Raw genomic sequence first — 22,232 nt, 5'->3', positions numbered from 1 at the left:
TGCCAATCTTGCAGTGTAATTCTGTAAATCACCCCCAGATATATTCAAATGTCTCAGATTATTGTGTACTGCCAAGATGATTGTCTGATTTTCTGGGGCTAATTGTAGTGCTTCTGCATCTGAGAGTGAGCTATGGACATTTTTAAAGAGCAAAGTGTTCACTTAATGCCCCAAACAAAGATTCACTCTTGAGGATTTAACTTCACTAACACATCCAGCACAGGGAAGTTGGAGATAGTAAGAACTGCAGATGCTGGAAGTCAGAGCCGATACAGTGTGGAGCTGGAGGAACACAGCAGGTCAGGCAGCATCAGAGGATCAGGAAAGCCGACATTTCGGGTCGGGACCCTTCATCAGGACCTGATCCTGAATGGTTTTGCTCCTTCCCAAGTGAATGGAACAAGAAACGCAAGGTCCTGAAGAAGGGTCCCAACCCAAAACATCGACTTTCCTGCTCCTCTGATGCTGCCTGAGCTTCTGTGTTCCTTCAGCTCCACACTCTATCAGCACATGGAGTTTTGCAGGATGAATGAGGGCTCTTAGAACCTGGTACAGGCCGTGCCTGATTTCCAAACTTGTGAACAACTGCTTTATTCTGGCCAGCATTGTCTTCCTACTTTTGTACAAATCGACTTGAGAACAGATCCCATCCACAATCCAGGGACTGCCTTTTGGTTAGCAATTTTATAATTTTTATATAATTCTGCATGTCACACACAATTCAGCAGTGAAATCCTCTTCATGTTGATGTCAGGAATGTTATGAGATGTCCAAACATAAATCTGTATATGTGCATTTGAAAGAATCCTACAATTATATAGATGTCCATGCCATTGAATGCTTCTGCTCCTTCCCAGGTGAATGGAACAAGAAACATAAGATCCTCTGTCACTTCCAATGTACAATCAGTTATTAAATTCTGTCCTATGTCAGGACACAAAAGGAGAAACTTTAGTTCCCATAAGTAAAGTAATTGTGGATTTGATTATAAAATGACAATCAGCTCTGCAGTAAACAGATCATAGATCTCAAGGAGAATCTATTTGTTCAGGCTGTTTGACCTTCAGATATTCTAAGAGATTTATTTTATGCCATTTTTCTCTTTCCCATCTGCAATCGGTATTCATTTTATTTATTGATTTTATTGTCACGTGTACCAAAATACAGTGTAGTGGTTATGTTACTGGACGAGTAATCTACCTTGTATTGCATGGATTACTGACCTGCGACATGACTTCAAATCTCACAGTAGCGGCTGGGGAATTTAAAATTCAGTTATTTCACTAAATCGAGAAATAAAAGCCACCGTATTGGCAAATATGGAACTGTTCTAAAATCCCAACTTGGTTCAGTAATGTCCTCTAGGGAAGAAAATCTGCCATCCTTATCTGGTCTGACCCACATGTGACCTATACCACACACTGTTTGAACTGCAGTTCAGCCCCATCATCTCAAGGGCAATTAGGAATGGGCAATAAATGCTGGTCTCTGTGGTGATACCCAAGTTTCATGAATGAATAAAGAAAGCTTATCTTCCTCTTGTCCATGGCTTAACAGTGAGGACAATGATAGCATCCATCCCAAACAGCATTATCTTCCATAAGAATACGCACAGAGAATTTCTACGTTTTTTACAAACCACCTTTAATTGGGTTTAGATGTTGCACAGGTAGAAATGACCAGGACAAGGGCAAAAACAAAATCTGCTGATTATTATTGAATAGGTGGCGCAACCCTGAATTCATAATGGGATTGAAACTAGACAAGAACTGAATAATTGAACAAACAACACCTTCACAAACTTCAAACTCACTGCATGAAGTCCCAAATTATTTATAGGGTTTCAATGGAGTCTTAACCTCTTGCAAAGACATACAATCAAGGATTGGAAATGATATGTCTTTTTCATATGGATGCTTGCACTCTCAGTCAAATGGTGAAATCAAAGCAAACTAAATCAAACAAGGTGAAGCACTGACATCGCTCCTCTTTGTATTTTTGTGTCCATCACATATGCAAGTACAGAAGAGCTGTTTAGCCATGAATTTGCTAAGAATAAAATCACCAGTTACCTGACTGTCTCAGGCAATGACAAAACTGGCTTTTGCTGAGATCCACATTGCAGGACTGCCTGGAGATAATTGTGGTGTAAGAATGGCAATGCGTGCTCAAGTACGTTCACGTCAAACTCATTAATTTTTAGATTTATGTCAAAGTCCTGTCACATATAAATTTTCTCAATTGACTTTGTGTTGCGTCTGAGATGCAGCTGCCATAAAACCCCCTGCCTCACGCTTTTATCTTGCTCCCGTCCTATGCACTGAACCCAGCTTCCTGGAATTATTGTGATCCCTTTATGTCAAATATACTGACCACTCCCGATTCAACCCCCTGGCACCATTGGTGAACCATGTGTAACCCAGGCAGTGACAGTTAACTGTGATACTGACAACTCTAACAACATTGTAGGTCCCCGATTTGAATGTACTCATCACACACTGGGTTCTCAGTAACAGAAAAACTGTGAAGTAACTTACTCACTGTTATTAACAGTATGTTGCCTGAGAATGTGTTGGTTTAGATGTGAGATTATGAGTTTACTGCCTTTAGTTGGCAATTTTATAATTTTTATAATTTTCTGAACATCACACGCAATTCAACAGTGAAATTCTCTTCATGCCGGTGTCAGGAACGTCATGAGATGTCCAAACATAAATCTGTAGAAGTGCATTTTTCCGAATCCTGCAATTATACAGAGTTTCCCAGTAACAGCCCTTTCCTGTTCAGTTGCTTTTGGAGGGCTGATGGGGAGAGAGAGGCCACAGATTGTGTTATACCATGGCCACAAACGTTATAGATTTTGACTCAAATGATTCTTGAGTGAAAACCATTGAGGATCAAAATCCTCAACCCCAGTGAGATCCCAGATTTGAAACAGCCAGGTCGTATTCTGCGGACAATGTTGTGTTGTTCTTGGGAAAGAAGGATACACATTGGACTATTGCTATATGGCTGTGATCCACAAGTCAATAATTTCTGTGTCAATGGGATAAGGTCATGCCTTGCTTTCAGAAAGACACTCTGCCCCTCTTTGTTAAACTGCTGATCCAACAATGCACAGAGGAAGAACCTCAGCCTTAGTGTTCTCAAAAATATAATTCATTCAGAAAATATCGATAAGTACATTCCGGAACATTTCAGGTCCGGCATGACGGATAACACAATAATATTCAATCTTTCTACATAGGACATGCTGCACTCATTAGGAGCCTCAGTATAATTGCAATGCCTGTAACATTTACTGTATAAAAAGTGAAGTCAGCACAGTCCCAGAGGACCATGAGATTGCTCTCTCAATATAGAGACAACTGGTGACTGTTTAACCTAAGGGTCACCACGCATCGGGTGAGGGGTCAAGGTGGCACGTTCATGGTAATCTCAGCCAGTGTGGGAATTGAGCCCACATCACTCTGCATCACAAACCAGCTGTCCAAGCTAACCAACCCTCTACTTACTGTATGTATCTTCAATAGCGAGTACACGCTCAAGGGCTTCGAGAACTTACCAGGCCCTTGCTATATTATGGCGGGAAGACTTTAGGCTGTGGCCTATCCCATTGCGTCTCTGCGATGGCTTCTCCAAATTTAAAGTGTATTCCTGGAGCTGCTGCCTTTATCCCTGGGTAGTGGAAGCAGTGGAAATAAAACAAGATGCCATATCCTGAAATAACTCCACAGATGCCTTTATCCTGTCACCAAGTCACCCTTTATTTACACCTGAACAGCCCTGACCTTAGTACTGCCTTATACAGAGTCAGGCACCAGAGTGTCAGTATCCCTGATATTCACCCTTTTTATCTGTCAGCCAGGGCTCCCCAATTGCACCAGATTAGCAGCCCCAGTCAGGGAACTCATATTCTATGATCTCCAGCTGGCTGACCTCGTTCCAATCCCTACATCTCCATCGTGGCCAGTATCCTCCATTGCTGTCCATCATCTTCTATGTGGGGCAGGGTTCTGGCAGATGGGGTATTTGAAGACTTCCTGAGGGGCAACTTTATGAAATGGCAAAGGGTAAACAGGAAAGGTCATAAGATCGAAGAGAAAAAAGACAAGATGCAAGATCAGAGGAGTAGAAAGATCCTACAGAGCAGTAAAATACTTTTGTCTGGCCGCTTCAGTTTGCTTTTGGCCTTACTGTTGTGCTTGTGGGCTGAGAGAGCAAAGGCAAGAACGGAATCATAACCACAGCCATCACCACCTCATTGAACAATATCCAGCCATGTTACAGCAAGTGCTGGCACTGCCCAGCAAACACAATGGAAAAGAACTGACTGGTCACTGAACTGGGCAAAATGCCAGTGTAAACATTCCCTACTTAAATCCTGTTGGCCCTCCCCACACTCCCCCACACCAATTAAACTGGTGAGGCCCACTTCTAAGTTGAGCCCAATGGGATGATTTTTCTGCTAAATCTCTGATCTTGTCCAGATGTTCCCCTTTTCCAGCTGATAGCAAAGTACGGTGGGATGCTGGAGGTCTGAAACAAAACCAGAAAGTGCTGGAGAAACTCATCAGGTCAGGGCAGCAAAGTAGCATCACTTTGGACTCGAAACACTAACTCTTGTTTTTCTCTCTCTTACGCTGGTGCAGCCAGACCCATGGAGTGTCTCCAGCACTTTCTGGCTCACTTTTTTTAATATTGCTTCATCACCTGTGTACAGGTTTCTCAGTGAAAGCTATCTGGAAACCATGCACATCTCTGACAAGTTTTCATCTGCACAGTGCTGTTATCCAGTTAGATAGTGTTGGATATAATGACCTTGTTGTTGTTAGCTCTTAGACACCTATCAATCACAATTGAGCTTGTCCTCTCTGTGTGGTTTTCTTAGTCCATTTTACCAATGCTGAAAAGAATAACCCAAATCCATTTATCTGCCATTTTAACCTAATGCTTTAAATGACATCAGCAAATTAGATGTGCTCTGTAAATGTGGAGAAGATTCTCATTTCACCTCCTGTAAACACAAGGTCATCAGCAAAGATTTGTATTTGGATCTAAGTGTTCAGCTATATATTTTGTTTAAAAATTAATGTTAGATGCATTTGGAGTGTTTCCTGGAGGGAGGTATTTGTTGACCTACTTAAGCTTTGATATCAAAATGATTTACTTAACATAATGCAATTTCCTTAAAAGTTGGGAACCTCATAATTTCAGCAACAGAACACAAGTATTGAAGTACAACCACTTCTGACTTAGTCAAACCCTTCTGTTCTCATTACTGCACAGAAATGCTCTGAAGCATCTACACGTCTGATTAACAAATCTTGTCTTTAAGTTGGATGTTGTATTAATGAAGTTAGGGGATATCAGGGATTAAAGCATTCTTACAAATTCTTCTATCAAGTGTCAAAGGTGAACACTCTCAGTTGTGCTACAGCTGTGCAGTTAATCTCTCTCTGAATTTTTCCTTTAGTCAATGTGTCTGAATTCACAACTTTCAGAATAGCATCCTTCACATTATTTCTAGGGGGATATTTCTGTTATTCACCCTTGCTGGCCTTGAGGATTGAATGACTTTTTGTCTGATGACTGTTCTTTACAGCATCGGCTGGCACTTCATTACGGCAGAGATATTACACAAATGTGATTTTTTGCCGTTTCTGAGTTACTGTGGGTTCATGCCTGTCAGGGTGATGTGTCAAGTTCTATAATGTTTGAATAATGCACTGTCAGGCTTTATGGCTCTCTCAGTCGGGTGATCCGACTGTGAAAAATCCAGGAATACATTGCCCCCACATCCAGGTGTTGGGGGGAGGGGAGTGGGTGTGCAGCGTGTCAGGCTGGATTGGGGGTCTAGCCAGGTGACGTGGGAGCAGCCTGGTTCCCAGTGAAGGGAAATCAGCGTCAATGAGGTGTTAGGAATTTGGTGAACAATTCACACCCACCCATCCACCTCACCCCCTCCCCCCATCCCCCACACCCCTCCCCCACACACAGACACAGACACACCCACACACACATGCACACACAATCCTCACACCCACACACACAGACACCCGCCCTCTCACACATACACACACACACACACACCGACACACTCACCTACACACACACACGCACACACACACCGACACACACATCTACACAGACACACACCTACACACTCACACACACACACCTACACACTCACACACACACACATACACATCTACACACACACACACACACACACACACACACACACACACCCCGACACACACCGACATACTCACACACACTGACACACACACACACACACACTCACACACACACACACCTACACACTCACACACACACCTACACACTCACACACACACCGACACACACACACACGCACACACACTTTATAGAATGAGGAGCTATTTGAGTGCTGCTCGAAGAAACCTCTCAAAGAGAGAAATTGACATTATGAAAGTTGTACTGTGTTCATTACAGACAGTCAGAAAGGAAATAGACGGTTGATTTCATTGGCTGGAGAGGCTTCCATCATCTGTAGTCTTCATTCTTTTAACAGCCTATAAGCTGAATCCTGAAGATCTGTCCTGGAGATTTAAAAACGGTTAAAGTTCTGCCAGATTTTAAATTCAGTCATATCTCCATCTGGAGACAGTTGCTGAAGGAAAATGGGTGATTTAAAATTTAGCCCATTTCTTTGAGGAGTTGAGCAATGCTGGGCACCTGGGGTGAAATATGACTGCATAACCAGAGTACTGGAAGCAAGCAGAGTTGATGTAATCTAATAACACCATGTGTTTATAGTGTAGTTAAATTATACTGTTCTAAATATCAAGTCATTCAACTTCAGTGACTTTGAACCAAACAGATTGAAAGATGCCTAGAGCTTCAGGAAGTCATTAAGTTGAAGCTACAGCTTTACCTCTAAAAGACAGCGTATAGTCAGAGTGGATTTCTTTCTACAGCCATTCTCCCAGATAGCCAGAAGAATAGGAGATACTATTTTGTTTCAATGTCATGATACCCACAGAAATTCTGCAGCACAAAACAATAAGCCATGCCGCTAAGATGCTATTCAGGGGATGTGGTTTCAAATCCCTCCAGAGCAGATGGTGAAGTTTGAATTCAATAAAAGTCTGGAGTAAAAAGCTAGCGTAATGTGGACCATTGTCAATTGTAAAAAGCCATTTGGTTCACTAATCCCCTTTAGGGAAGAAAATCTGCCATCTTTACCCAGTCGGGCCTACATGTGACTCTAGACCCACAATAATGTGATTGACTCTTAATGGATATTAATCAAAGCTGGCCTAGCCAGTGATGCTCACATCCCATGAATAAATTTTTAAAGTTGTCAAAATGCATGAAAACATTTCCAATTATTTTCAATATAGCTTCACACCAGTGCTCGGGAATCTCATGAATGGAGAAAGTTACTTGTGAAGTAAAAGTGAAAAGGTCACTTGGGAATGGAAGCCATTCAGCTAACAGTCCTGTTCCTGTTCAATGCCATTATGACTGCTCTGTGACCCAGTTCCATATAATCACCTTTACTCCACATCCCTTAACACTTTCAGTTAACAAAGATCTTACCGACATGTAACATTTTAACAATTGATTTCCCTCCAATTGGAGAGATTTTGCTAAACTTTGACCAGCCAAAAAAATCTTTCCTAATTTCACACCGTAAAGGCTGGCTCTATGTTTTATTGCAAACTCCTAGATTCCCCAAACAGCAGAGTGGTTTATCCTAAAGTACCTTATCATCTCCCTATAGTATCTTTCCATTCTGAACTGATGGAGAATGCATTGGAAAAAAATACAAAATGGAATGAAGCAGCTTAGGTGACCAACTGATGGGTCTCAGATACAATGTTATGGGTTTAACACACTTTTTAAGAATAATTAATGTTCTTATCATCTTGGAAATGTGCAGTAATGAGAACAGAAGGGTTTGACTAAGTCAGAAGTGGTGTAATGTACCACAAAGAGAGAAAAGCAGAATTAACATTTTGATTCTGATAAGACTCTTCCTCCTAGAGAACCATTGCATTTCAGTGCATTCCTGGCTAGGGGTGGGAGTGGGCAAGGAATCTCATGAGGTATTGGACATAAAGCAAAGAACTGCAGATGGTGAGGATCTGAAACAAAATCAGAAAGGGCTGGAGAAACTCAGCAAGTCTGGCAGCATCTGGAGAGAGAAACAGAATTAACTTTTCAAGCCTGATGACTGGCTCTGAAGAAGAGTCATACCAGATTCAAAATGTTAACTTTATTTCTCTCCCCCACACACTTTGTCAGACCTGTTGAGTTTCTCCAGGAACTTCTATTTTTGTCACAGTAAAGTCTCTGGTCACACTCTCATTCACATGGAAAGGGAGAATATTCACTTTCCTGTCCTTCCTTTTTCAGTGCAGGGATAACATTTCGAATCTGGTACAACTCTTCTTCAGAACTGCTCACCAGACTCGAAACATTAATTCTGTTTTCTCTCTCCAGATGCTGCCAGACTTGCTGAGTTTCTCCAGCCCTTTCTGATTTTGTTTCAGATCCTCACCACCTGCAGTTCTTTGCTTTATGTCCAATACCTTGTGAGTTTCCTTGCCCGATCCCACCCCTAGTGAAGGGGTTGCATGTTCCAACACCTTTAGTGAAAACAGGCAGACTGGCATCCTGCGAACCTACCTGCAGTATACCTGAGCACCCAAGTGTCGATTATGGCCTGGGTCTCTGAAGGTCCTGGAAGTTCAGTTTTATCATTCATCTTCTTCATTGAGAGATTGTATTGAAGAACATTTCTTCCTAAGCACCACTATACACTATGGAATCCTGGACCCATTGCAGGAAGTGAGAAGCATGCCGTGAGCTGCTTCATCTAGAATGGAGAAACCAAACAGCCATATATTGACGGTGGTGAGTGGACACCTCCGTTCCAAGACAGTGGCACCTCCTCAGCCATCAATATCAGCGTCGACTTAACTGAGGTCTGAAAGCTGTATAAGACTTCAGTTAGAGCCATATTTGGAATATTGTGTGCAGTCCTGGTCCCCACACTATCAGAAGGATGTGGAGGCTTTGGAGAGGGTGCAAAAGAGGTTTACCAGGACGTTGCCTGGATTTGAGTGTATTAGCTATAAGGAGAGGTTGGACAAACATTGATTGTTTTTGCTAGAGCGTTGGAGGCTGAGGGGCAAGCTGACAAAAGTACATAAAATCATAAGAGGCATGGAGAGGGTGGATAGTCAGGCTTTCTCCCAAGGTGGAAATATCAATACCAGGGGCATAGTCTTAAGCTGAGAGGTGGAAGGTTTAAAGAAGATGTGCAAGGCAAGCATCTGTCCAAGAGGGCAGCACGGTGGCTCAGTGGTTAGCACTGCTGCCTCACGGCACCAGGGACCTAGGTTCAATTCCAGCTCTCGGTCAACTGTCTGTGTGGAATTTGCAATTTTCCCTGTGTCTGCGTGAGTTTTCTTTGGGTGCTCTGGTTTCCTCCCATAGTCTAAAGATTTGCAAGTTACATGGATTGGCCATGATATAGTTTTCAGGGATATGCAGACTATGTGGATTAGCAATGGGAAATGTAGGGTTACAGGGATGAGATGGGTCTGGGTGGGATGCTCTTCAGAGGGTCGGTGTGGACTCAATTGGCTGAATGGTCTGGTTCCACACTGGAGGGATTCCATGAGGTGCCTGGAGTCTGCTGCCATGGGAGGTGGTAGAACCATATACAATAACAAGGTTTACGAGACATTTAGATAGATGCATGAACAGACAGGGAATAGAGGGATATGGACCACTTGCGGGCAGAAAGAATTAGTTTAGAATGGCATCATGTGTTGGCGCAGGCTTGGTAGCCCAAAGGGCCCGTTCCAGTGCTGTCCTGTTCTATGTTACAGGTTCTGTCAACAGTGCACAAACTCAATGCTTGAGCATCAATGTCAATCCGATCACCCTGACTGGATTCCTAATGCTGACGAATGGACAGATACTGACTGACACTGAGGTACCCAATGCTCTGCTCTCACCTGAATCCTAGGACATGCTGAGGGACTGAACATTCAGGAGATGTACAGCAACTTGATGGTCTGGCTCAGCTATCCTTCCTATTTTAATGGCCTGTTGTGTGCTCAAGCAACACAATATAATGCTGGCATCACCCATTTGTCTGGTCAACTGATGTCCCTTGAAAACGCAATGGTATCCATCAGTTGCAAAGAACATAGAACATAGAACATTACAGCGCAGTACAGGCCCTTCGGCCCTCGATGTTGCGCCGACCTGTGAAACCAATCTGAAGCCCATCTAAACTAAACTATTCCATTATCATCCATATGTTTATCCAATGACCATTTAAATGCCCTTAAAGTGGGCGAGTCTACTATTTTTGCAGGCAGGGCATTCCACACCCTTACTACTCTCTGAGTAAAGAACCTACCTCTGACGTCTGTCCTATATCTATCACCCCTCAATTTAAAGCTATGTCCCCTCGTGCTAGCCATCACCATCTGAGGAAAAAGGGTCCCACTGTCCACCCTATCTAATCCTCTGATCATCTTGTATGTCTCTATTAAGTCACCTCTTAACCTTCTTCTCTCTAACGAAAACAGCTTCAAGTCCCTCAGCCTTTCCTCATAAGACCTTCCCTCCATACCAGGCAACATCCTGGTAAATCTCCTCTGCATCCTTTCCAATGCTTCCACGTCCTTCCTATAATGCGGTGGCCAGAACCGTACGCAATACTCCAAGTGCGGCCGCACCAGAGTTTTGTACAGCTGCAACATGACCTCATGGCTCCGAAACTCAATCCCTCTACCAATAAAACCTAACACACCGTACGCCTTCTTAACAACCCTATCAACCTGGGTGGCAACTTTCAGTGATCTATGCACATGGACACCGAGATCCCTCTGCTCATCCACACTACCAAGAATCTTACCATTAGCCCAGTACTCTGTATTCCTGTTACTCCTTCCAAAGTGAATCACCTCACACTTTTCCGCATTAAACTCCATTTGCCACCTCTCAGCCCAGCTCTGCAGTTTATCTATGTCCCTCTGTAACCTGCAACATCCTTCCACACTATCCACAACTCCACCGACTTTGGTGTCATCCGCAAATTTACTAACCCATCCTTCTACGCCCTCATCCAGGTCATTTATAAAAATGACAAACAGCAGTGGCCCCAAAACAAATCCTTGAGGTACACCACTAGTAACTGAACTCCAGGATGAACATTTCCCATCAACCACCACCCTCTGTCTTCTTACAGCTAGCCAATTTCTGATCCAAACTGCTAAATCACCCTCAATCCCATGCCTCCGTATTTTCTGCAATAGCCTACCATGGGGAACCTTATCAAACGCTTTACTGAAATCCATATACACCACATCAACCACTTTACCCTCATCCACCTGTTTGGTCACCTTCTCGAAGAACTCAATAAGGTTTGTGAGGCACAACCTACCCTTCACAAAACCGTGTTGACTATCCCTAATCAAATTATTCCTTTCTAGATGATTATAAATCCTATCTCTTATAATCCTTTCCAACACTTTACCCACAACCGAAGTAAGGCTCACTGGTCTATAATTACCAGGGTTGTCTCTACTCCCCTTCTTGAACAAGGGGACAACATTTGCTAGTCTCCAGTCTTCTGGCACTATTCCTGTAGACAATGACGACATAAAGATCAAAGCCAAAGGCTCTGCAATCTCCTCTCTAGCTTCCCAGAGAATCCTAGGATAAATCCCATCCGGCCCAGGGGACTTATCTATTTTCACACCTTCCAGAATTGCTAACACCTCCTCCTTATGAACCTCAATCCCGTCTAGTCTAATAGACTGTATCTCAGTATTCTCCTCGACTACATTGTCTTTTTCCTTTGTGAATACTGACGAAAAATATTCATTTAGCACCTCTCTTATCTCTTCGGACTCCACGCACAACTTCCCACTACTGTCCTTGACCAGCCCCAATCTTACTCTAGTCATTCTTTTATTCCTGACATACCTATAGAAAGCTTTAGGGTTTTCCTTGATCCTACCTGCCAAAGACTTCTCATGTCCCCTCCTGGCTCTTCTTAGCTCTCTCTTTAGGTACTTCCTGGCTAACTTGTAACTCTCAAGCGCCCTCATTGAGCCTTCACGCCTCATCTCTACATAAGCCTCCTTCTTCCTCTTGACAAGAGATTCAACTTCTTTAGTAAACCACGGTTCCCTCGCTCGACCACTTCCTCCCTGCCTGACAGGTACATACTTCTCAAGGACACGCAGTAGCTGTTCCTTGAACAAGTTCCACATTTCAATTATGCCCAGCCCTTGCAGTTTCCTTCTCCATCCTATGCATCCTAAATCTTGTCTCATCGCCTCATAATTGCCTTTCCCCCAGCTATAACTCTTGCCCTGCGTTATATACCGATCCCTTTCCATCGCTAAAGTAAACGTAACCGAATTGTGGTCACTATCACCAAAGTGCTCACCTACCTCCAAATCTAACACCTGGCCTGGTTCATTACCCAGTACCAAATCCAATGTGGCCTCGCCTCTTGTTGGCCTATCTACATACTGTGTCAGGAAACCCTCCTGCACACATTGGACAAAAACTAACCCATCTGAAGTACTCGAACTATAGCGTTTCCAGTCAATTTTTGGAAAGTTAAAGTCCCCCATAACAACTACCCTGTTACTTTCGCTCCTATCCAGAATCATCTTTGCAATCTTTTCCTCTACATCTCTGGAACTTTTCGGAGGCCTATAGAAAACTCCCAACAGGGTGACCTCTCCTTTCCTGGTTCTAACCTCAGCCCATACTACCTCAGTAGACGAGTTGTCATCAAATGTCCTTTCTGCCACCGTAATACTGTCCTTGACTAACAATGCCACACCTCCCCCTCTTTTACCACCTTCCCTGATCTTACTGAAACATCTAAACCCCAGAACCTGCAACAACCATTCCTGTCCCTGCTCTATCCATGTCTCCGAAATGGCCACAACAACCAAGTCCCAGGTACCAACCCATGCTGCAAGTTCACCCACCTTATTCCGGATGCTCCTGGCATTGAAGTAGACACAATTCAAACCACCTTCCTGCCTGCCGGTACACCCCTGCGACCTTGCAAAGGGTTTCTCTTGCTCCACACATGACAGCACTTAGCCAGACAAGAGGTTATTATCACGACCTACACACACAAAAGGGAAGGGCATTGGTGAAATTCATTATTTACAGCCTCTGTTGGAGTAATAGATAGTTGGAATTGTAAGAGGTTCAGAAGCACCAGAGGACACATTGCCTCCCAGTAAGATCATACCCGAACCTTGTGCAATTTATAGCCAATTAGAATCACCCATTATTGCCTGATTAATCTATTGCAGCTTACAAGAGATGGAATAATGTTTTAACATGTGGAATTTTATCTCTTTAAACACTGACTCATTAATAGATTGACATCTTGTTGAGTTTACAGTAAAAATTCTGACAGATGTTGTGTCATATCTCATGAGTTCTTGCCTATTGCACTGTCATTATTGTTCATTAAAGCAGTGTGAGAGAATCAGGTAACAGCAATGTTCAGATGGGAAGCAGTGAATGCACCTGAACTATTTCAGATTGAAGATTTCATTCAGCTTGTAGTTGCAGAGCACTAATCACTGAAAAGTTGATCCATTTTGATTTCAATTCATGTAGTACATGTTAGTGGGAAGGTTGCTACAGAAATCTCACTAAGTGAACATTGCAAGAGTGCCTCAATTTTCAGTACCTGCATCAGACAACTTTGGGGAAATTACTTTCATTTCTTCTCTAAGATTGAAAATTACAAACAGCCAGAAGATTGAATTAATTTGTCACATTATTTCAGTAGTCACAAATATTTAAGTCTGGCATTTTTGATCTTGAAGCAGAAGTTCTGGTGTAGCCCCATAGGGTTTGGCACTGAGGGCTCTTCAGAGGAGGAAAATGAATGAGATTGGATTTTCACATATAATCAGTGATTTCAGTCAATTTTGCAAACTGTATGATTGTATCTGTATGTAAACAAGGCTTTTGTCATGGTATGAGACCCTGTGTGCTGTCTCATTCCCACCATCCATCCCTTATCATTACCGTTTTGTTTGGGACACCTTCAGCCAACACAGTTCATATATGAGCATGAAGGGGGTTGAGGGCATGTGTGATCTAAAGGAACGAGAAGGCTCTGAGAGAAACAGAAGAGTCACTGTGCAGGGTAACGGGACGCCCTTTCCGCTGGTTTCTTGGGAACTGTAAATGTTGCTTTTTATTCTGTCAGATGCAATCACATTTCAGTTTATGTACGCACGGTGCTACAAACACTTCCCCTGTCAGCTATTTATCCTATTCCCCACTTCCTCGGCAAGAATGTGTCTGCAGCCCACTTAAATACAGCTCTGATTATGCCTCACTCTTGTTTGCCATGATGTGTCAGCCATGAAGGGATTATACCCGCATAAAGTTCCCCAAAACACGAGGCAGGGAGTGAAACACAAAGCTACCAGGGTAATAGTGGGAGTGACTCCTACAACTGACTAGGGGTGACACAGATTGCAGGTTCGTTTTTTTAAAAAATGGCTCCAGTATTATTTTTAAGAATGGCATTGATCAAAATATGTTACACTTTAAACTGAGAGATGGACACTCCCAAGGTGTAAAATTTGGCAGGTCTAACATTTGCAAGAGAGAAAAGTTAATTTGGTCACCTCATGTTGGCAGCATTCTAGTGTAGGAGAGTCATAGAGTCACAGAGATCCACAGCACAGAAAAAGGCCCTTCAGCACATTGAGTCTGCATCATCAAAGACAAACAGCTAACTATTCCAATTCCATCACTTGATCCATAGCTGTATATGCCTTGGTGTGACTAGTGTGAGAGGTTTAAAACAAGTGGTGCTGTCATGGATCAGGAATCCAGAGGTTTAGGCCTAGGATCTGAGGATACCACCACGTCATTAAGCAAAAGCTCATGTCACGCCACAAAAATACAAGCAGTTGTTGCTTCACACCCACTTGGTTCACTAGTGCCTTTTAGGGAATCGAACCACCATCCTTACCTGGCCTGGCCTACCTGTGACTCTTGGCTACTTGATGAAATGGCCTGGCAAACCACACAGTTCAAGGACAATTAGTAATCAAAGCAAAATCCTGTAGTAGCTGGGAATCTAACACAAACACAGAGAATGTTGGAGAAGCTCAACAGGTCTGGCAGCATCTATGGAGAGAGAAGGAGAGTTAATGTTTTGAGCCCTGTTAGACTCTTCTTCACAGAAGGTTGCTGAAGAAAAGTCATTCTGGACTCAAGAGGTTAACTCTGCTTCTCTCTGAGGACAATTAGGAATGGCCTGGCCAGTGTCACTCATATCCTAAAAAAAGGGTAAAAGAGAAGCTCACTCGCTGTCTTCAGAGAAATAGTAAATGTATTTGCAAAACCTCAGCTCACGAGATGAAATCTCCCAGTGACAGTGAGTGTTTTACTCTGGTTGCTTTGGACGTCTTAGAAATTAGTGACCAGGTGATGGCAAAAGATACTAGGGAGGTTTGGAAATGCCGAAAACTGAATTCTGGAATACGGTGTGCAGCTTCGGTCTTCTTATCTGAGGAAGGATGTTCTGTTTATGGAGTGAATGTAACTAAGTGCATGCTTGCCTGCAGCAGTTGAGGTACAAAGTATAAAAATTGACAAGTCATGTTGCACTGTATAGAACTTTACTTTGGTCAGATTTGGAATATTCCTGCAGCTCTAGTCACCTCGGGAGGATGTGGAGGCTTTGGAGAGGGTACAGAAACAGTTTAACCGGATGTTGCCTAGCTTGGTGGGTATTAGTTTTGAGACGAGATTGGAAAAATTCATATTGTTTTCACTTGGAGGCTGGAGGAGGGTATGACCCGATAGAGTTTTACAAAATTATGAGAGGCGTGAATAGAACGGTTAGTTGGAGTATTTTTTCCAGGGTAGAAATGTCAATTACTCGGGGACAGAGGTTTAAGATAACAGGGGGAAAGTTTAATGGAGATGTGAAAGGCAAGTTTTTTTTACGCAGACGGTGGTAAGTGCCCGGAATGTGCTTCCAGAGCAGGTGGTGGAGATGGATACAAAAGCAACATTAAAGGGGCATATGAAGTTTTTGAGAAGAGTTGTAGATTGGGTTGTGGATGAGGTTGTAGACTTGCTCACCGAGCCGGTGTGTTTGATTGCAAATGGTTCGTCACCTTGCTAGGTAACACCGTCAGTGCGTTTCCAATGACGTGTCAGTGTTCTGTCCCACTTGTTATTTATATGCCTCGGTTTGCTGGGGTGGTCAGTATCACTTCCGGTTCTGTTTCTCAGTGGTTTGTATATCGGGTCCAGTTCAATGTGTTTGTTGATGGAGTTCAGGTTGGAATAATACTAACATAATATACAAAAGTACCACGCAAGTACGGTGAGAAACATTACATAGGCCAAACTGGAAGAAAACTGACAATAAGGATTCACGAACACCAACTAGCCACCAAGCCACGACCAACCTGAACTCCATCAACAAACACATTGAACTGGACCTGATATACAAACCACTGAAAAACAGAATTGGAAATAATACCAACCACCCCAGCAAACCAAGGCATATAAATAACGACAGGGACAGAATATCAACACTTCACCAGAGGCGCACTGACAATGTTACCTAGCAGAGTGACCAAACGTCTGCAATCAAACACACCGGCTCAGCGAGCATATCTACAACTTCATTAAAGAGGCATCTTGACAGCTACTTGAATAGGCAGGGAATAGAGGGATACGGCCTGCTTAAAGGCAAAAGGTTTCTAATTTAGAAAGATGTTATGTGTTGGTACAAACTTGGTGGGCCAAAGGGCCTACTCCTGTGCTGTACTGTTCTTTTGTTTTAGAGTCAGAGAGTCATATAGCATGGAAGCAGACCCTTCGGTCCAACTCATCCATTCTGACCTAGTTTCCCAAACTAAACCAGTCTCACTTGCCTGCATTCAGTCCATATCCCTCTCAACCTTTCCTATTTATGTGCCTGTCTAAATGTCTTTTAAATGTTGTAACTGAACCTGCATCTACCGTTTCCTCTGGCAGTTCACTCCACACACAAACCACCCTCTGTGTGAAAAAGCTGCCCCGTGGTCCATTTTAAATCTTTGTCCTCTCACCTTAAAATTATGCCCTCTAGTTTTGAACTCCCCTACTCTAGGGAAAAGACCTTTGCTATTCACCTACAAACCTTCATAAGGTCACCCCTCAACCTCCTACGCTCCAGAGAAAAAGTTTCCTCTTTGTTCTTTGTACAAAGGTTTACCGCACTTGTTCCTGGGATGGCATGGCTAACATAGGAAGAGAAATTGGATCAGTTAGGACTATATTCATTGGGTTTAGAAGAACGAGGGGAGGATTGCATAGAAACCTGTAACAATCTAACAAGCCTAAACAGGGTGAACACAGGAAGAATGTTCCTGATGGCCAGGGAGTCCAGAAGCAGGGGTCATGGTTTAAGGATGACCAATCCATTTAGGACTGAGATAAGGTGCAGATTCTTCACCCAAAGACTGGTGAGCCTGTGGAATTCTCTAGCACAGAAAGTGATTGAGGTCAAAACATCAAATGCTTTCAAGAAGGAGTTAGAGAGTTCTTAGTGCTAAAGGGATCAAAGGTTATGGGGGGAAAGCAGTTGGTTGACCAGCCATGACCAAACTGAGTCAGAAGTCACACGACACCAGGTTATAGTCCAATAGGTTTATTTAAAATCACAAGCTCTCAGAGCACTGCTCCTTCATCAAGCGAAGTGGAGGGAGGCGCACAGGCACAGAATATATGGGCAGAGAGATAATGGCAAGATAATTCCAGGTAATTAAGAGTGTCAACAGATAAGTACCAATAGTATGAGTGGAGTGTCAGTAGGCCGAATATCAAGTCTTTGTAGGTGATCACAAGTGTCAAATGTGTGAGTAAAGTGTGAACAGCTGAATAACAAGTGAAGGGATGACCTATGAACTGATTAATAAAGGCAGAGAGATAGTTACAAATAATCAAAAATAAGATGGTGCTAGAGACAACCGTAATCATATTGAATGGAAGGGCAGCCCTGCAGACCTGAATAGCTACTCCTGCTCCTATTTCTATGCTTCTAATTCATTGGCATAAAAGCAGTGGGCAGCTACCTGCTTCAGACTAATGGAAGTGCAAAAATCCGGCAGCAAAGAAACAAGTTGGAAAACCCGGAAAGATGTCCTTTCCCTGACCTTTGAGGCAGGGGAGATTGGAACATATGCTGGAAATATGTATCCTTTTGATTCCTAACAAAACAGAGGAACAGAGAGATCAAAATATACAGATAGATAGATCTTAAAACTCAAGGCACAGATTAAAAAAAGACAAATGGGAGCATGGGTTTTATAGCCTGGATGTAAAAGTCAGGGAGTGATGTTCAATTTCTGTAAGACACGTTGTTAGCTCACTGTTAGAGTATCATTTGCAGTTGTGACACCTTTTGAAGGAAGAATTTTAAACCATGGAAACGAGATATCATCATTCACTGAAGTTATACCAGAAACAAGCGGTGTCATATAGGAAATGAAGGTTTGAAGAACTGAAAGCATTTTCAACGAAGTGGAAAAAGCAAAGGAGGAAAATGTCAGGAGGTTATCATATTTTGACTGGTTTTGAGAGGGCAGATAGTGAAAGATTGTTTTAACCTGGTCTGCAAATCAGCAACAAGAAGTTATAAATGACAGATTAACAATCCTTTTGGCTCAGTGGTTAGCACTGCTGCTTTGTAGCACCAGAAATCTGGGTTCAATTCCAACCTTGGGTGATGGTCTGTGTGGAGTTTGCACATTGTCCCCGTGTATGTGTGGGTTTCCTCCAGGTGCTCCGGTTTCCTCCCACAGTCCAAAGATGTGGATTGGCCATGGGGTTATGGGGATTGGGGAGGGAGAGGGGGAGAGGTGGGATGTTCTTTGAGGGGCCAGGCTGGGCCAAAAAGCCTTTTTCCACACTGTCGGGATTCTATGGATAGAAGAATGAGCAAAGAAGTAAAAAAAATTCTTCAGATGGAGCTTATTAGAACTTGGGCTGTGTATCTCCTGTGGTTACTTAGATAGGACAATAATATCATTTAAAAAGAACTGGATAAATATTTGAAAAGGACAAATATAAAACAATACAGGGCAGGGAAATGGGATTAGAGTAGATAACTCCATTTGAAGTGCTAATATTGGCGTTGATGTATTGTATTGATTAGTCCAGTTTGCTGTAATTTCTATGATTCTATGCTGTGCTGATACATTATGTTAGTTCAGAGGCCCCTAACAGTACGTAGGAATAGACAGACATAAAGCTGTACAAACAGAATGGACATCAGAATTCTGTGCATTCATTAAAGTTACTTATTCATTGCTACATGTGCTCATGTCAAGTAACAGAACCAAGAACAACACAGGGTTATTCCTCCCCAAATGACCTGCAATTTTGCTCTTTCAAAAAAAAAACCCATTGACCTGTTTGAGACAATGTAATTGAAAACCTTCCTTCTAAGTGTAACTCTGTGGTGGTGCAGATGTGGGGAACACAGCGAGGATGGAAAGTGTAACAGAAATTAAAAAAATGATGTTAACTTCTTTGACATTTTTTATCAAGCTCTCTGTGAAATTGCAGTCTCAAGAAGCCAGAGTCAATGTTCCTTGTTGGAATATTTGGCTTTAAGACATCACTTACTTTGAGAAGTTTTCAAATTGTGGTTCTGAAGATGGACAGTGGCATCTCAAATGGAGTTGGATAAATATTAAAAAGAGAATAAAAAAGCTACAGCAACATGGCAGGGAAATGGAAGTAGTTGGGTTGATGACGAAAGATCCGATACAGACCTGAAGGGCCAAATGACCTCCTTTTTTTCTTTACTCTTGTACAATGATATGATTCTATTCTGAACCCTCGAGTGAAGGTCTCCATGAAACCCAAAGGAAATGACACTTTGCCAAAATAAGATACGATCCGGCTAAGGTGCGTGTGGATTTGTACATCTCTTCCTCTGTAAGTCTGGCTGGGGATTTTTATCCTCTAAGTAAATCCATATCATCTGGAAAATACCCCTCTGTCCTTACCTTCATACTAGACTGCCTGAGATATAAAAATGTACACCTTTCTTGTTTGGAAGCAGATTGTTGATGCTCCAATAGTGTGGGAGCAGGCCTTTCTGCCCATTGAGTCCACACTGATCCTCTAAAGAGCATCCCACCACTATTCCTGCATTCCCCACAAAGGGCCCATATACTACAGGCAACTTAGCATGGCTAATTCACCCAGCTTGCACATCTTTGGACTGTGGGAGGAAACCGACACGGACACCAGGACAATGTGCAAACTCCACACAGACAGTCAGCGGAGGACTGGAATCAAATCCAGGGCCCTGCTGCTGTGAGGCAGCAGCGCTAACCACTGTGCCACTATGCTTGGTGGTATTATTCTTTGTTCAATGCTCTCCAAATAATTCCAGGAGATGTCTGCTACAAAAATGCAGCTGTTTGGATCAATTTGCATTCTCTTCTATGTCAAAGGCTATAGCCACAGGATGATAAAAACAGCTTGTGTGGGCAAAGCAACATGTTTGTTCAAAATGAGATAACAAGGTGTCGAGCTGGATGAACACAGCAGGCCAGGCAGCATCAGAGGAGGAGGAAAGCTGATGTTTCGGGTCTGAAGAAGAGTCCAGACCCGAAATGTCAGCTTTCGTGCTCCTCTGATGCTGCTTGGCCTGCTGTGTTTCATCCAGCTCCACACCTTGTTGTCTCAGATTTTCCAGCATCGGCAGTTCCTACTATCTCTGTTTGTTCAAAATAGTGGGTTAGTGCCTGAATGGACCAGATTGAATTGACTTCATTTAAACTCCTTTTGAATTTGGGTCAGTGCTCTTTGTTACAGCCGTTAGAAGCAATGGCAAGGTGTGAATACAGGTGAGAAACTGAAGACAAAAGATTTCATTTGACTCAGGCTTCTTGAGACTGCAATTTCACTGAGGGCTTGCTAAAAAACATGTCAGTAAAGTTAACATCTTTTTAACTGTTTACAAATATTTTCATAATTTTGATTGCATTAGACATGCTGTCTCCCAGACTGATATGACAGCTGCTCCAATACATCCACTACAAAAGCATCAAACTTTTAAATAATACCATAGAAATTAATTTGATGGGTGGGAGCTGGATTCCTCCTCTGGATCACCCATCGTAATTATTAATAAGTAAGACTTAAGTGAAAGAGTGAGATTAAATAGAATGACTTTGTACATTTCTTCACTTTCCTAGCTATTTGCAATCTCTCACAGTGCACTGCTCAGTAAGTTGGGGAAGTCAGTTCTGGGGATTGGAGGCATCATGCTGGGAGGCAGAGGGGCAATTATTATGAAGGAGGTAAACTCAGCACATGGGTTGAGGGGGAGGAGAGACGATAGTGTTTTGGAGGATATGGGTGACTCTAGGAAGGGGTGTCATTGATGGACACAATCACCCTGCCTTAAACAGGGGAGAATACAGCACAATGCTTGACATCACTAAGCTGTAGGACTGGGCTCAGGGTGATTTTGGGAGATCAAGCCCTAATTCACAGAGCACAGAGTGATTAGCACTGCTGTCTCACAGCACCAGGAACCAGGGTTCGGTTCCAGCCTCGGGCGACTGTCTGTGTGTAGTTTGCATGTTCTCCCCGTGTCTCCATGGGTTTCCTCCGGGTGCTCCGGTTTCCTCCCACAGTCCAAAGATGTGCAGGTTAGGATGGATTGGCCATGCTAAATTGCCCCATAGTGTCAAGGGATGTGCAGGCTAGGTGGGTTAGCCATGGGCAATGCAGGGTTACAGGAATAGGGTAGAGGGTTGGTCTGGGTGAGATGTTCTTTAGAGGGTCAGTGTGGCCTTGATGGGCTGAATAGCCTGCTTCCACACTGTAGGGATACTACAAACACATAAATGTGCACCTGGAAATCAAAAATGGCTGCATCCATCCTTGGAGGGGGTGGATTAAGTGTTTTTGTCTTTGTGAGTGTGCGGGGTCTGCTTGTGAATGGCCTGAGGCTCTTCTGGGATTGTTGCATGAACCAGGCACTTGCACGGGACACGTTCACATCAATGAAGCCAACTGCTGGAGTGGTATCTGCCAGTTGAAAGAGTGGGTGCCCATCCCATCCCACTGGTTGTCAAGGTGACAGCTGCATTAACATTTTATGTGATTGGCTGCTGCTA

The sequence above is a fragment of the Rhincodon typus genome, chromosome 31, assembly GCF_021869965.1.
Source record: "Rhincodon typus isolate 14 chromosome 31, sRhiTyp1.1, whole genome shotgun sequence".
Lineage (NCBI taxonomy): Eukaryota > Metazoa > Chordata > Chondrichthyes > Orectolobiformes > Rhincodontidae > Rhincodon > Rhincodon typus.
This window is presented reverse-complemented; position numbering follows the sequence as displayed.